The sequence below is a fragment of the Perognathus longimembris genome, chromosome 2 (assembly GCF_023159225.1).
Source record: "Perognathus longimembris pacificus isolate PPM17 chromosome 2, ASM2315922v1, whole genome shotgun sequence".
In the NCBI taxonomy this organism is placed as follows: Eukaryota; Metazoa; Chordata; class Mammalia; order Rodentia; family Heteromyidae; genus Perognathus; species Perognathus longimembris.
The window spans coordinates 43,427,246-43,445,058 of NC_063162.1; the positions used below are offsets into that span (position 1 = coordinate 43,427,246).

General features: G+C 37.7%; 1 protein-coding gene and 1 non-coding gene across 2 annotated transcripts in view; one reads left to right on the top strand and one right to left on the bottom strand.

Annotated features, from left to right (window-relative positions):
- Ctnna3 (catenin alpha 3) overlaps positions 1-17,813 on the bottom strand; it is a 1,259,651-nt gene that overhangs the window by 1,146,312 nt on the left and 95,526 nt on the right. The gene's annotated exons all lie outside the window — the stretch shown is intronic.
- On the top strand, positions 2,006-2,131 carry LOC125347443. Its single transcript, XR_007210219.1, has one exon. It is a non-coding gene; the product is annotated as a small nucleolar RNA SNORA51 (small nucleolar RNA).

A 17,813-nucleotide genomic window follows, 5' to 3' on the forward strand; every position in this document is an offset into this window, starting at 1 on the left:
AAAACCAGGAACAGAGATAATATGTTAAATAGTAGACCACCAGCCCCAACCAACAAAGCTGAGCTAGAATACAAAACTCTGAGTTCAATCTTCAATACCAGCCAAAAAAAAAAAAGGAGGAAGGGAGGACGGTAGGAAGGGAGGGAGGGAGGGAGGGAAGGAGGCAGAGAGAAAACAAAGAAGACAAATGACATTTAAGGATGGTCTAGGCTAGGGTAATGGCCACAAGGTTGTTATTATTAATCCAAATCTTTCTAGTTTTTCTGAATATCCAGAACTGATGTCAAATTTGCTATATGAAATTTATTTGAGATTGAGATTCAGCTGTCAACTTGATGCACAAAATTAGAATTCTCCTATGACTATGTTGACCACAAGTGTGATTTGCTCCTATATTTTGATCAGGAGTAAAAGTATGTCCAAGTCAGGAGAAAGTAACTACAGTTTCAGTTCCTGCTTTTAATTTCTGAGCCTGAACCCTTTGATGTTTACTGTTACTAATTTCCTTGTCTCTTCTATCCTATCCTGCCTCCGTAGTGACATAGCAGAAGTAAGACCTGTCTATGATAGAAATGAGTTCTAATTTTATTTTCTCCCCCTGGATTTTTGGTTTGCTACCAGTAACAGTACATTTCATTGAAACAAGAGCGCATGGCTTTACTGTAGCTCTTCCAGTCAGAGGAAGAGGCTAAGGGAAGAACTGGCCAAGAAACATGAGAGGTGCCCTGCTTTGATGGACTCCACTCCAAAGAGATCTTTTTTTTTTTTTTTTCAAATAAAGCAACTAAGAGATGCTTCCTTTGAAAGCAAAATTGAAAACAACCAAATTGGAAACTTTTCTTTGTTGGTTTTCTTTTGTCTTCATGAGACTAGTAGTTTCCCTTGCAGGGATATCAATAATGCCATACTTCTTTTGTCTGAAAATTCCTAATTAGGCCATTATGATTGGGGTAAGGTAGAATCTCAATGTTGTTTCCACTTGCATTTCCTTTATGGCCAAAGATGTTGAACATTTCTTCATGTGTCTATTTCTTATTTCCTCTCCAGAGAAGTCTCTTTTTAATTCTTTAATCCACTTATTAATGGGTGGTTGTTTCTTTGAGGATTTTTTTAAGGGGGGAGTAATTTTTTGAGCTCTAAGTATATTTTAGATATAAGGCCCTTGTCTGTTGTTTAGCTAGTGAAGATCTTCTCCCAATCTGCGGGCTTTCTATTTATCTTGCTATGGCCTTTGCCATGCAGAAGCTCTGCAGTTTAATGGGATCCCATTTATCCAGCCTTTCATTTGTTGTGTTTCTGGATCTTTATTTAGGAAGTTTCCACCTGTGCCAAGGAGCCCTAGTGTATCCTCTATCCCTTTCTGTAATGCTTTCAGGGTATCTGCTTTTACCTTGAGGTCTTTGATCAGTTTGGAGTTGATTCTGGTGCAGGGTGATATATAAGGATACAACTTTAGTTTTCTATATGTGAAAAGTCAATTCTGGCAATAATTTTTTCTCACTCTTTCATCATTTTTACCTCTTTTTTATCTGAGTTCTCTAAACTCATTTGCTGTTTAAAAAAAAAGAATGTTCCTACTAATTTCCAGTAATATATGTTATACATATGTAATTATACATATATGTATATATATATACATACACACGTATGTTATATATATTCAAAAGGAACTTCCCAATCAGGTACTGGTGGCTCAAGACTGTACTCAGAAGGATGAGACCTGAGGATCGCAGTTCAAAGCCAGCCCAGGCAAGAAACCCATGAGATTCTTATCTCCAATTAACTACCAAAAGAGCCAGAAGTGGAGCTGTGGCTCAAGTGGTAAAGCCTTAAGCAGCGGTAGCCTTAAGCAGAAAAACTCAGAGACAGCACCTAGGCCCTGAGTTCAAGTCCCAGGATCAGCACTCTCTCTCTCTCTCTCTCTCTCTCTCTCTCACACACACACACACACACACACACACACACACAAAAAAAAAAAAAAAAAAAAAAAAAAACCCTAGTGCCTGGCTTGCTTATCACAGGCTGTGTTTTTACCTGACTGTATAGAAAAAAAATGCTGCCACATTTTCACCATCACCCAGGCCCTGTGTCTGGCCTGTGTCTGGTCTGTATTGTGAATGCAGAGACCTGGGGGTGGGCCTTCCCTCAATCCATCATCTCTGAATGATAATCCTGATGCCCCAGTTATGATGTGGCACCTACCAATTTCCCAGGCACCTCACACTGGACAAAACTTCAGAAAAAAGGAAGCATTCCAGATTAAGATTTTCCTAAATCAAAAACCTAAACATTCTTTCTAGAGTTTTTCCTTTCCTAACTATTCTTACTACATATTCACTATGATTGTTTTTGTGACTTTCTTCTTGCATATTTCCATTTGTTAATGGTACCTAGGCAAACTGTGGCACTGTTAACGTCTTACTTGATATCTCACCCAAAAAAACATCAGTGGCTCTAACCTGACCGTCATGTCAGGTTAGTTTCTACTACATAAAATATCTCATGAGCAACCTGAAAGTGGAAATGTTTCTATGTAATTGCAATGAGTTAGACATTTTTGAAGCACTATGTGATTTCTAAATGCTGTCATCAATCTTTTGACCCGAACCTGAACACTTAAAGGACGGTACTGATGTTCTCTGTTTTAAGGAAATCTTAATGAATAAGTAGCAGCCTAAGCTACAAAAAAGATCTGCATGGAAGCATAAAACGTGTGTCTGTCTGTCTGTCTGTCTTGGGAAGAGAGAGAAAGAGAGAAACTTCCTATAGCCAAATAATTCTTCAAGTTCTTAAGAGCTGCTCCAGCACCTGGCTGCAGGATGAAAGAGCAGCACATCCCCTGCACAAGTGTCATTTCCCTGTAGTTCCATTAGGAGCTAGATAAAAATGACCACACTAAGCATAACTGTTATGGTTTGACAGTAAGACATTCCCCTCTGGCAAAAAATGTCTCTTTCGCTGCCTGCCAAGGCTCCTAATCATCCCAGGACCACCTCCTGTGCGTTGATTAAGCTTTTGCTGACCAAGAGGCAGCTGGCCTTTAGAAGAGGAAATTCATGATATGTGTGTGCCCTTTCTCAACTTCTGCCTGAGCTCTTCAACTAAAATAGTCACTGAAACATAGATATGGCCCAAGTTGGATGGTCAGCCCTGAAAGAAATACAAAATACATCCAGGACAAACAAGGACTATTTTCACAAATAATAGGCCATTTCAGTTTAGGATCTGAAAATAAGCTACCCTGTGTGGTTCTCCATGGCAGGAAAAAGGGAGTGCTCTGAAGAGCTGGATTTGAAATACAGATCCTTTGGAACACAGCTCCAGGCAGTATAAAGAAGTAATCTCACATCTGAGGGGTGGTGGGGGGGTGAAGAAATTAAAAACAAGAGCCCTGAATTCAACCTGTGACCCTTACTTCTGGCCAAGTCTACTCCCTAGGTACTACAAAGTGTACAACAGGAAAATAGAAGTATTCAGTGGTCCAAAAGATCCATGAATGAGGGAGCTCTAAACTATGAGGACAGACATAAGGACACCTTTATGAACCTTAAGCTTAGGATGAAAACAAGAGGGCATCCTGCTAAGACTAACACCAGGGGTTAGGGCATGTGAATGTATTTGTGAGGAAAACACACTTTGGAAATCAGAAACACAGTCTAAGTTTCCAAGTTAGAGGTTCTCAGGCAACAACAGACAATGTAGGGTTATAAGAATGTTCCAGGAGGAGCTGGGAATACCGCCTAGTGTTAAAGTGCTCGTCTCGTATACATGAAGCCCTGGGTTCGATTCCTCAGCACCACATATATAGAAAAAGCTGAAAGTGGCACTGTGGCTCAAGTGGCAGAGTTGCTAGTCTTGTGCAAAAAGAAGCCAGGGACAGTGCTCAGGCCCTGAGTTCAAGCCCCAGAACTGGCACAAAAACAAAACCAAACAAAAAAGAATGTTCCAGGAAGAGAAAGACAAGCACAAATGAGTAAAAACCTCATAAAATAATACAGATGTACAAGAATTCTATTCAAAAATATGTAAATAAATATTAAGTTTTCAAGAAGGAAATAAAGACATTCAAAGAAAATAAACAGCTGGATACCAGTGGCACAGTTCTGTAATCCTAGCTATTCAGCAGGCTGAGATCTGAGGACTGCAATTAGAAGCCAGGGTAGGCAGAAAAGTCCATGAGACTCATATTTTCAATTAAATACCAAAAAGCCAGAAGTGGAGCTGTGACTCAATTGGTAGAGCACTACTTTGAGCAAAAATAATAATAATAATAATAATAAGCTAAGGACATCACCCAAGCTCTGAGTTCAAGCCCCAGCATCAGCAAGCCAAACAATTTTAAAAAAATAAGAAAGGAAATGTCTAAGAACCAGCAAGACAAATATCAAAAAAAGAAAAGTTCTATAGTCAAAGATTCCTTGGATCAGCTGATTTCTTACTGCCCTTAATTCTTTTTCCCTAACATGTATCATTACAGCAGGCAACAAAGCAAACAATTACCTTTATGGAACAATTATCTTTATATTCCTGTTAATGTATCTTTTACAGATTTCCCCATGAGTCTTTTTTTTCTATATCTAAGATTTGACTTTCACGTGCAGTAAATTATTCAAGCTCAAATCAATGTAAAATGTGTTTTTATTTAATTACTGGAAATACATTCCAAAAGGTCAGATGCAGATTAGGAATGAATAATTTCCTCTCCAGTCCTCACTCAGGCCACCTCTGCAACCACTACCCACACATACAAACTAGTCTTTGGGGTTGAGAAAACAAACCATTACTTCTCAACCTAAGTTGCAACTTGTCATTTTGCATTTGAGCATTTATTCATCGGAGGCAAGTGTTCTTTGTCTTTAGACAAAACCCAAACATTAAAGCATGGAAAAAAGCCAAGAAGAGCACCTTGGCCCACCATCTCAGTAACTTAGATAAGTATCTGGAGAAAATCAATAACATGGGATAATGTGCCAAACTGTTTGAAAACTTCTTGGCTCTCACTATTTCACCTATGACATAGCAACTTTCCTTGCAAAGTCATTACAGATGTCTTTAACAAAAATCATCAGTCTTTTTTAAATTAATAAACTTTATTTTTAAACAGTACAGAAAACCTGAGCAGTAGTATAAAGCTCCCATTTCCTTTCACAATTTCTCCTATTATTAACAACTTGCATTGATGTGATGCATTTGCTACAATTAGTGATTTAATATTGTGCATTATCTTAACTAAAATTCATAGTTTGTATTAGATTGACCCTTTGTCTCACACCAATGTCATGTGTCCACCACAATGGAATCACACAGAACAGTTTTACACTAAAAATCACCTGTTCTTCATCCTAAACATCCTCCACTCTCTCCCCTGGCAACTTCTAAGCTTTTAACTATCTCTAGGTTAGCTCTTTACCAAAAAGCCATACAATTGGAGTCATCCATTGTATAACCCTTCTGTATTCCTTTCTCATACTGAGTAGCAAGCATTTAGTACTTAAGCTTTCCTTAAATATTTTCAGGATGCGCTAGCTTTTTCTCTTTTTATTCCCATACAATATTCCACTGTGTAGATAAACTATTTACCCACCCACCCACCCATTGAAGGGCATAGTGGCCCAAATTGAACTTACATCAAAAGCCAACATAAATAGGTTAATCATAATACAAGCCTACAAGGCATAAAATGAGACAGTATAAACAATGAAACAAGGAGACTAATGGAGTAGCTCAAGTAGTAGAGTGCTTGCTTAACAAATGCAAGACTCTGAGTCTTGCACACACACCAAAAAAAAGCTAGATTTCTTACTGGTATCCTAATCATTCCTATCATTCATTTCAAGGAGTATTTATTAAACACCACTCAATAACAAGAGACACCAGGTGCTTATATCATAGTGAGGAAAGTTGGGCAATAGCCAACTTAAAACATCAAGTAGATAAGATGACTTCATACACTGATACCTGATATGAAGGGGTTCGAGGAAGGGATTCTCCATTATTGGAGAGAGAAGTTCTCTGGAAGGATCTGATATTTGTACTGAAATCTGAGTGATAAGAAGGAATCCTTCTGTGAAGCTCTGGTGAAAGGGCAGGAAATACTACAGCAAGCATATCTACTTAAAACCTCTAAAATAATTATCAAAACTAGTCCTTACATCTGCCCAATACTGCTAATGATACCATACTCTTACTGAGTCTATAGGCAATACTATTGAGCTAGTCATGATTGGTCAACTAATCTGGTTCATATTGAAATGGAAGAGAAAAGAATAATGTGTTTAAAAAGTCATCATGGAAACTTTCCCTACTCTACAATTAACAGTTCAAACACTGTTAAAGCATTCTATGTTCACAACAAACTGTCCTAAAATCGAATTGCATTTTGAAGACGATGTGTGTGTGTGTGTGTGTGTGTGTGTGTGTGTGTGTGTGTATGCGCACCCACGTGTAAGCATGCTGGGGCTTGAACTCGGGGCCTCAACCTCTTATTTAGCTTTTTACTCAAGGCTTCTAGGCTGGCATTTTACTACCTGAGCCATCCCTCCTCTTTGGCTTTTTTATGGTTAATTGGAGATAAAAGTCTCTGATCTGTCTGTCCAGATTGTTTTCAAACCTCAACCCTCAGATCTGTTTCCTGAGAAGCTAGAATTACAGGCATGAGCCAACACCACCTAGATTTTGAAGATTCTTAAAGCAATAAAAATATCTGTGCTCCTTTACCAAGGAAACAAAGCCTTTGAAGACACACTTTTTTCTCCTAATTTCAAAAGCCTCACCTATCCCAACCCAAGGGGGAAAAATACTCATAAAAGAAATATTTTTATACCAAAACTTTTTTTTAATATTTTTGGTCTTTCATATGAAATATGTCTATTTTCATGGTCACTTTTTGAATGTTTCTGTGTCTGATATGTAATGACACAATATAATTCAACAAGAATCAGATATGGGGCTGGGAATATGGCCTATGGGAATATGGCAAGAGTGCTTGACTCGTATACATGAAGCCCTGGGTTCAATTCCCCAGTACCACATATATAGAAAATGGCCAGAAGTGGCACTGTGGCTCAAGTGGCAGAGTGCTAGGCCTTGAGCAAAGAGAAGCCAGGGACAGTGCTCAGGCCCTGAGTCCAAAGCCTAGGACTGGCAAAAAAAAAGAATCAGATATGGGAAACATGTAACTCTCCTATTGCTGTCCAAGAGATAATATAATGACTCATCAGTTTTAAGTTTCCAAAATATTTTACAAACTTAGCTATGATAAAAATACTGACAAAACTGTTTCTAGAGAGGATGTGGCTTTGATTGAATGTTGCCACTGTGGTAGTGACCATGGTAATGGTTGTCATCATTGTCCTATTTATTTGGCTAAAAAAAAAAAAAAAAAAAAAAAAACATTAGCAGGTTACTATCTAAAGAAGATGACCAAATGAAAAGAAATAAGAATTCTGGACAAAGAAAGGTCTTCAGAAGACAGAGGAAATGAGATCCGAAGCACAGAATTATTTTGAGAAATAAAGGAAAACTTAGCAAGAAAGGAAACTTGCCTGTAATATTGAAATCTCAGTAGAGCTGCTACTGAAAACCAAACATGCAAACCAGGTAAAAAGCTTTATATAATGAATCTGTGTTACACTGAAACAGAGGAGTTTTTAAAAATAATAATTTTTCTTTGTGTTTTAAAAGTTGTTAATAATTAGAGCTATTTAAGCTCAGCAAACAGTCTTTTAAATGACATCATTGTGTCATTGCACTATTTTGGCTAAACTCCCACTGGTTTAATTTCAGAAACATCCCTTGAATAAAATGCCAAGTTTGAAAGAAGTAATAGCTTATGATTTCTTTACAACATTTCAATTAATTTCAAAGGAATTCTTCCCAGAAAAGATGTCTAAGGCTCTGTTATAGGCCTAACTGTAACAAAAGAGACCACTATAAGAAAATAGCCATGGATACTATACCACTCGGCCTTTAAGAGCTCCTTCTTTTATACATAAATACGTTCATGAAAATGTCCTTAAAATTTGAATTTGAGGGCTGGGGATATGGCCTAGTGGCAAGAGAGATAGCCTCGTATACATGAGACCCTGGGTTCGATTCCCCAGCACCACATATACAGAAAACGGCCAGAAGTGGCGCTGTGGCTCAAGTGGCAGAGTGCTAACCTTGAGCAAAAGGAAGCCAGGGACAGTGCTCAGGCCCTGAGTCCAAGGCCCAGGACTGGCCAAAAAAAAAATTGAATTTGAACTGTGGAAGCTATTTAGACTCAGAAAAACTTGCTTGTGTCACTTATTATTTCTGTGTTCTAGAACATGTTACTAAATAGGTTGCCTTATTGCAAATTTTATAGATTAATTTCTTCTACTCCGTCTTGAAGAATAAGCTGAACCCATCAAGATGAGCCAAGAATTATCTTTGTTGATAATTGTAATATGAACTCTTGTTTTTCAGCATCCACCTGTCATCAAACTACACAGACTGATAAACCAAAGAAAAGGCTTGTTTTGTGCCTACACTGGTTCAGGGCACAAATGAGTAGGTTTGTCACATTTAACAAATAAAAATAAATCACTCCAAGTTATATTTAACTTCCAACTAATAATAAGTACTTTTTTAATATAAGTGTGATCTTTGCAACATTTGGGACATATTTGTGCCAAATTATGATAACAAAATTGTTCTTTATTGATCTGAAAGTAAAATTTAACTGGTCATCTCACAGCTGGCTATAACAGAAATGGCATATAAAAGTCAAAGTAAATGATAAAGCTTAAGTGCTAACTTCCCCCAACACACACATATACATTTGCTCTCGCTCTCCAGCTCCCCAACAAAAACAACTGATTCTACTGTATTTCTAAACACTACAATGTTGCCTCATTTAGGCCTGGATTGGGCATTTCATAGAAAGTATAATGTCATTATCATAAGACAAATGTGCAAAAATATAACTTGTTTTTCCATAATAAAATTATTATTTCACTCTAAGCCTCATTTTGCTCAAGGCAAGAACTTAATTTAATCCATTCCAAGTAAACTAATCTCGATTCAGTGATTTCTCAGTCTGTTTAGGTTTATAACTAAGGTTACATACTCAGGTTTAAATCCCTCTCAGATTTTTTTTTCTCCTCCCTGAGGATGTCTAAGTTAAGGAGGATGGAAGCAGCTATCAGCACAGGGGCAGTTGGAAAAGAGCCATCAACACACCCTTCTGGATTTGCCTTCTTCTTCTGTGGCCTCGTGAACTTTTGCCCTCAGCGATAGATGGCACTCATTCAAAAGGCAGCTGGCTAGTCTGTGATTCCTTCCATTCCTGCATACTTTCATACTGCACCCTGTGGCCTTGGCAGTCCCTGAGGTCAGCTACATTTTCATGCAGCTCTTATCTCCTTTCCCATAAAATCAGACTCTACTCTATTCTCTGGTCGCAAAGAAATTTGTTGGTGCCCGTATACACTATCTCAAAAAAGAACACTCTGATCTGAAAAATTAGTAGAAAATCTTTATTTACCCTTAATAATGACTCATACAAAGTTTCAGAGGACCATGTGGGACATAGGATTCACAGGGCATATCTCAAACTTCAAGGGCATAAATCCTGCTGTGTCTATTACGCCAGAGAAATGAGAGAGTAGAAAAAGACCAGCATAAAAACAAACCATGTTTAAGTTTTTAAACCACCCAGCTCTTCTCCCCAGTTTTAGAGAGTGACTCAGTAACAGGAACACACAGGGATGTCAAGCAATCTCTTAGTCCTATCTGCCCCTCCTCGCAAGTGTTCAAGAATATGTCTTTTATTGTTATTATTATTATTATTATTATTATTATTATTATCTAAACCAGATTTAAAACTGTCCTCTAGTGTGAGTGGCCCATTGTGGGAGAAAACCCTTTCAAAAAGATCGAAGAGGAGGAGGAGGAGGAGGAGGAGGAGGAGGAGGAGGAGGAGGAGGAGGAGGAGGAGGAGGAGGAGAAGAAGAAGAAGGAGGAGGAGGAGGAGGAGGAGGAGGAAGAGGATTAATGTCTCTACATAAAAATCTGCTGCATAGGGCTGGGGATATGGCCTAGTGGCGAGAGAGCTTGCCTTGTATACATGAGGCCCTGGGTTCGATTCCCCAGCACCACATATACAGAAAATGGCCAGAAGTGGCGCTGTGGCTCAAGTGGCAGAGTGTTAGCCTTGAGCAAAAAGGAAGCCAGGGACAGTGCTCAGGCCCTGAGTCCAAGGCCCAGGACTGGCCAAAAAAAAAAAAAAAAAAAAAAAATCTGCTGCATAATCACAATTTGGTCCTAGAAAAGGATCTTTCCTTTTATATTACCCTGATGTCTAACTTTTTCATATCTATTTTCCTTCTTAGCAATCCTTTAGTTGCTACCTTGTTGTCTCTAGACCATTAGTTCCTCTACCAAGGACTCATGTTCTCCTGAGATTACAATATGTTCATCCCTTCTTTTCCTTGTTAAATAATCCCATTGCCAGCACAATAATCATTAGGAGATCTGTTTCAGTATCTGTTATAAGAAACTGTGAAAGGAAGATAGAGTAGGAATTAGAACCCAGAGGACTATCAGAATATGATCTACTTTTAGCCATCAGTTCATAGCTCAGGTCACAAGCACTATGTTAGTATTCCTGTTAAGTAAGTTAAATTCTAATCTGAGTTAATAAGCATCCCCACAGCTTCAGAGATGGGGTAGCTTTACTGCTAAAGAATATCCAGTACACATTTTAACATCTTAACCTATCATAAACTAGGAATGGACAGCTACATGCAATAGAAGTTCCTCTTTCATTGTGTGAATAGTCACTTTTTCTATGTTAAAGTGAAATATTTTGTGGTATGTTTCCTATATCAGAGCAAGTATTTCTATAATGCAGAAATATCTATATTCCTTCCATAAATTGACTTTCTTTTAATTCCATAATTTTTATAACTCTTTCATAGTAGAAAAAGGTTTCCATACATAAAAAACACAGTTCTATCTCCCATGTGACAGGTTCATATGTGCATTTTTATCTTCAGCCTACTGGCCTTATACTCTGGTGGGAATTTTATTCAGGAATCTATGGTTTGTGTTAGTGCTTAGGGAAAAGATAGGTTTAAAAATAGTAAAATACTTTCTGCCTTTGCTATATCCCATTTCCAAGTTCAAGTTTTTTTCATGATTTAATATACCATCTCATTATTTTTAATGCATCGCCTTTTAAAAGAAGTCCAAACCTCCCAAATGGCTTCAGAATAATTTGAGGTTCTTTTTCAACAAGAAGTTCCTACTGCACCATTACTCCAACTTTGGGCCAAGAAAATCTTTGTAAATACAAGTTTTAGAGTGTGATAAAGGATGGTATTCATGTAAATGACTAGATTTTTAAAATTTCTTTATTGTCAAAGTGATGTACAGAAGGGTTACAGTGTCATATGTAAGGCAGTGAGTACATTTCTTATCCAACGTTTTACCTCCTCCCCCTTTTTTCTCCCACCTTCCTCCCTCCCCACTTTCCTCCACACTTCCCCGTGAATTGTACAGTTGGTTTACAGCATATAGTTTTGTAAGTATTGCTGTTGCATTGGTTCATCTTTTATTCTTTTTTTCATTTTTTGACAGTCCTGGGGCTTGAACTCACAGGCCTGAGCACTGCCTCTGGCTTCTCTTTGCTCAAGGTTAGCACTCTACCACTTGAAGCCAATGGCTTCATGTATATGAGGCAAGCACTCTACCACTATGCCATATTCCCAGCCCTCATCTTTTATCCTTTGTATCTCCATTTTGATGCTCCATTTTCCTTCCCTAGTTCCAATAAATATATATGCAATACCCAGGGTACCAAAATCAGTTACAGTGACATTAGGGGTAGAACCATGGGGAAGCTAAACAAAAGAAAAAGGCACATTTTCACATGGTATATTGAAAATAACAACAACAATGATAAACCACTTGTTTCCATAACCTGGAGTTCATTTCACCCAAAACAAGTCCTCAAAGAACAACTACCCCTTTAACAAATGGGCTAAAGATCTAAAAAGAGACTTCTCTGAAGAGAAAATGAGAATAGCCAAGAGACACATAAAGAAGAGCTCAACGTCACTGGCCATAAAGGAAATTCAAATTAAAACAACACTGAGATTCCACCTCACCCCAGTAAGAATGTCCATTTTCAAGAAAACTAATAAAAAACAGATGCTGGAGGGGATGTGGCCAAAGGGAACCCTACTACACTGTTGGTAGGAATGTAAACTTGTTCAACCACTCTGGAAAGCAGTGTGGAGGTTCCTCAAAAGGCTAAAGATAGAGCTTCCCTACGACCCAGCAACCCCACTTTTGAGCATCTACCCAAAAGATTACAAGCAAGACCACACTAAAGCCACCAGCACAACTATGTTCATTATAGCACAATTTGTCACTGCTAAAATATGGAACCAACCCAGCTGGCCATCAGAACATGAATGAATCAAGAAAATGTGGCACATATACACAATGGAATTCTATGCCTCTATCAGAAAGAATGACATTGCCCCATTCGTAAGGAAATGGAAGGACTTGGGAAAAAAATCATACTAAGTGAAGTGAGCCAAACCCAAAGAAGCATAGACTATATCAGGAATAATTAGTACACATCTAAGATAATCCTAACAGATCATCACAACAGCTCAATAGCTATGTACATAAATGACTAGATTTTAAATTAGTAAATGTAACATAAACACGTAAGGAAACCTAACAGTAAAATTCCCCTCTGTATGACTAAATTTTAAGAATGCTAGAAAGTAAATAAATAAACTTAGTTATGGTGGTCCAGGCCAATTGATTTCATATTTTATTTGATTTTATTTTCTTTGCCAGTCCTGGGCCTTAGACTCAGGGCCTGAGCACTGTCCCTGGCTTCTTTTTGCTCAAGGCTAGCACTCTGCCACTTGAGTCACAGTGCCACTTCTGGCCATTTTCTGCATATGTGGTGCTGGGGAATCGAACCCAGGGCTTCAAGTATACGAGGCAAGCGCTCTTGCCACTAGGCCATATCCCTAGCCCCCAGGCCAATTGATTGAGTCCTGTAATTCTATTTTGATGAAGAAGGAAGATCGTGAGTGTGAGGACAACCTGGAGTAGATATGGAAACTGTATAAAAAAAGAGTTATGGTTTTGAGAGCATACTTATATCCTTATGACCAAAATTTTAAGAGGATAAGATGATATAACTAAATTTGTAGTACTATTCTAATTCCATTAATTGTGGGTTAAGGCCACAATGAGGTGTAGCAAGTAAGAAACACTGATCATAACTCTCATTAATTATTATAAGCAATATGTCATTCTATACTTTTATAATTTTTTTATTGTCAAAGTGAAGTACACAGGGTTTACAGTTTCATATGTTAGGCATTGGATACATTTCTTGTACTGGTTGTTACATCCTCCCCCTTTCCCCCCTCCTTCCTCCCCCTTTCCCTTTCCCCCCATGAGTTGTTCAGTAGATTTACACTAAACAGTTTTGCAAGTATTGCTTTTTTAATCATTTGTCTTTTTTACCCTGTGTCTCTCGATTTTGGTATTCCCTTTCAGTTCCCTAGTTCTAATACCTGTATACACAGTTTACAATTACTCAGATAAGATACAGAGATAGTGCAGGTACAACCACAGAAAGGGGATACAAGAGGATCATCAATAATAGAAGCTACAGTTTCACATCGCATGTTAAAAATAATTACAACAGTGATATAATAGTCATTTCCATAACATGGAGTTCATTTCACTTAGCATCATCTTTTGTGTTCATAAGGGTATAGCCATTGGGCTCTTGTGATCCTCTGCTGTGAATAGCCTAAACCTGTGCCAGTTATTCCAACTTGATACCTCCTCCCTCATTTTCCCCTGCCTCCCCCCTCCCCCTCTCCCCCACTCTATGAGTTGTACAGTTGTTTATACCAAATAGTTCTGTAAGTATTGTTTTTGGAATGGCTTGTCTTTTTATCCTTTGTCTCTCGATTTTGTTATTCCCTTTCCCTTCCCTAGTTCTAATACACATATATATAGTATCCAGTGTAGGAAGATCAGATACAGTGATAGCAGGGGTAAAACCACAGGAAGGGACTATGAGAGAAAAAAAAAAGAAAGAAAGAAAAGGGTATGGTTTCATATGGCATGTTGAAAATAATTACAACAATGATATACCACTTGTTTCCATAACATAGAGTTCATTTCACTTAGTATCATCTTGTGTGTTCATACGGGCATAGCTATTGGGCTATTATGATCTTCTGCTATGACTAACCTAAACATGTACTAAATTATTCCCTATGAGGGAAACCAATGTGTCCATGTTTCTTTGGCATAATTTGTCATTGCTAAAATATAGAACCAACCCAGATGCCCTCAGTAGACAAGAGGATCAGGAAAATGTGGTACATATATACAATAAAATTCTATGCCTCTATCAGAAAGAATGACACTGGCCCATTTGTAAGGAAATGGAAGGACTTGGAAAAAAATCATACAAAGTGAAGTGAGCCATTCTTTACTTCTTCTGGTATACATTTATTATTATTTTCAGAGAAGTTTGAGGTAATACGCTATTCACCATTCATAAGCTACATGTCTATTTTAATTGCATTTTTTTGTTCTTTACTGTGACTGCTCTTCAATGTAATGGTCTTCAAAATAAATGAGATTCCATTGAGATTCCATCTCACCCCAGTAAGAATGTCCTATATCAAGAAAACTAACAATGACAAATGTTGGAGGGGATGTGGCCAAAAGGGAACCCTACTTCATTGTTGGTGGGAATGTACACTGGTTCAGCCACTCTGGAAAGCGGTGTGGAGATTCTTCAGAAGGCTAAACATAGAGCTCCCCTATGACCCAGTAGCCCCACTTTTGGGCGTCTACCCAAAAGACCACAAACAAGAACACACTAAAGCCACCAACACATCAATGTTCATCGCAGCACAATTTGTCATAGCTAGAATTTGGAACCAACCCAGATGCCCCTCGGTAGACAAATGGATCAGGAAAATGTGGTACATATACACAATGGAATTTTATACCTCTATCAGAAAGAATGACATTGCCCCATTCATAAGGAAATGGAAGGACTTGGAAAAAATTATACTAAGTGAAGTGAGCCAGACCCAAAGAAACATGGACTCTATGGTCTCCCTCATAGGGAATAATTAACACAAGTTTAGGCTAGTCACAGCAGAGGATCACAAGAGCCCAATAGCTATATCCTTAGGAACACAAAAGATGATGCTAAGTGAAATGAACTCCATGTTATGGAAACGACTGCTATATCACTGTTGTAATTACTTTCAGCATGCGATGTGAAACCATAGCTTCTATTGTTGATGATCCTCTTGCATCCCCTTTCTGTGGTTGTACCTGCACTATCTCTGTATCTTATCTGAGTACATTGGAAAACGTGTATACAGGTATTAGAACTAGGAAACTGTAAGGGAATACCAAAATCGAGAGACACCGAGTAAAAAAGACAAATGATTACAAAAGTAATACTTGCAAAACTGTTTAATGTAAATCTACTGAACAACTCATGGGGGGAAAGGGAAAAGGGGAGAGAGAGGGGGGAATGAGGGTGGAGGTAACAAACAGTACAAGAAATATATCCAATGCCTAAAGTATGAAACTGTAACTGCTCTGTATATAAGTTTGACAATAAAAAAAAGAAATGGTGGGTGAATACAGTCATAATTCTCAATGTACATATGTGAAAACGGAAGTAGGAAATTTAAGAGGATGAGTAGGGTTGGGATCGATGGGGAGAATCAAGATGTTATACATATAAATTGACCTATTGAATTGATGCCTTTGTACAACTATTTTAAAATATCTTAAAATTTTTATAGATACCCAAAGAACAAGGCAAGTTTTAATGCCAAAATTCATTTAAGAATATAATGCTAACTATCATCTACTTATCCTAAAAATATAATTGCCTAAGCTATTTAGTGTCACCAGTAGCTTTTCAGTGTACTCAGACAGTTTGATGAATTCATTTACAAACAACCTAGCTATATATTTTCATTAGAGTAGGTGAAAGGCAAGCTAAACTTGGATATTTTTCTCAATGAATACGTACAACTGCATACCAAAATTTTTCTTTACTCCTATAACACTATATCACACTTGTAAAATTTTTTGCTCCAACCTAACGTAAGAAATGATAACTTTGTCCTGAGGTAATGACCCCCAATATGATCTCAAAAGCTGACAAATAAACTCCAAAACTGATAGGTACTGGTGTCTCATGCATATAATCATACTATTCAGGATGCTAAGATCTGAGAATTGCAATTGCAAGCTAGCCAGGGCAGACAAATCCTCCAGGTTCTGACTAACCAGCAAAAACTTGGAGTGGTTTGGCTCAAGTGATAGAACACCAGCTGTGAGCAGAAAAGTTAAAATGAGAGGCCCTGAATTCAAGCCTCAGTACTAGCATAAAAGAAAGAGTAAAGAGAAGAGCGACAGAGACAGAGAATGCTTTTTTCCTAGCATGTGAAAGGCTCTAGGTTCTAACTAAGCTCCAGCACTGAAGGGAAGGGAAAAAACTCTCAAAAGTGGAGATTACTAGAATGATCACCCACTTTTACTTCTGAATTCACATGTGATCATTACCAAAATTGCCACAATATCAAAGATATTCTTACTGACTCTCACATTAAACTTGGAGAAAATGATCAAAATTCAATTATTTTAATTTTATAAATATAAATTTAGAGAAGGTATAGATAGCTCTATAGCTATCAGCAATGACTTGTGGTGGACCAATACATTCTGCTCCAAAAAAAGTACTTCAGTAAATCCCAGTATTTGTATGGAGAAGTTAGTACAATAGAAATAAATTCCAATATCCAAATTAGAGGGGGAAAATACAGTAGTCTCCAATGTTTGGGTTATATATATTCTAAGACCCCCAAGTGGATATCTGAAATCTCAGTAAGTACCATACTGTATAATTTAATGTCTAATCCATGCTACCTAAGTACTTGCCACACACAGTGATCATAATTTGCAGTTTGAAGTACAACAAAAGTAGCATATATTTCTTTTTCCTGCATCATTTCATGGAAGATTCATTCTTACTGGAAATTTTGACAATTTCAGCATGCATTTTTTTTCTTTTAGAAGTTTCACCTTTCCACTTAGAAAGAAGTACTTTACAGGCTTCTCTTTAACATGTGTAAAATACCAGCATCACTGTTCCTGTGTTTTGCAGGCCATTATTAAGTGAAATAAACTTTACTTAAACACAAGCACTGTAATGCTGGTACGGTAATTCTGATAACCTGGACAGCTACTGAGGCCAACAGGCCAGTATACTCTGTATGTATGCTGTATCTACAAAGGGATAATTCACATCCCAGGCAGAACACAATGGGACAGTGTGATTCTGTCATGCTACTTAGAATATCACACAATTTAAACTAATGCATTCCTGGAACTTTACTTCTAACGTTTTCAGACTGCAGTTGAGTGTGGGTACTTGAAACCTTGGGCATGAAATGGCAGCTAAGGGAGGACTGTAGTACCACAATTACTTTTGTTTAGAAAAGCATAATGTTAAAAACAAATATGTAACAAACTTGACAGTACCTTAAAAACTCTCCAAATAATCTGAGCAGTTTCATCCCATAATCTAAAGTAGTTCCTATCAACAATCAACACAACACTTGGAATACCAGCCATAGGTCAGCTGCTGAAGCTGTATAGAAGAGCCACAGATTATTGCCTACTTAATTGTGTATATATCTAACAGGATCATACAGTTGTTTTGGAACAAAGGCTTTATAATGAATTAGATGATA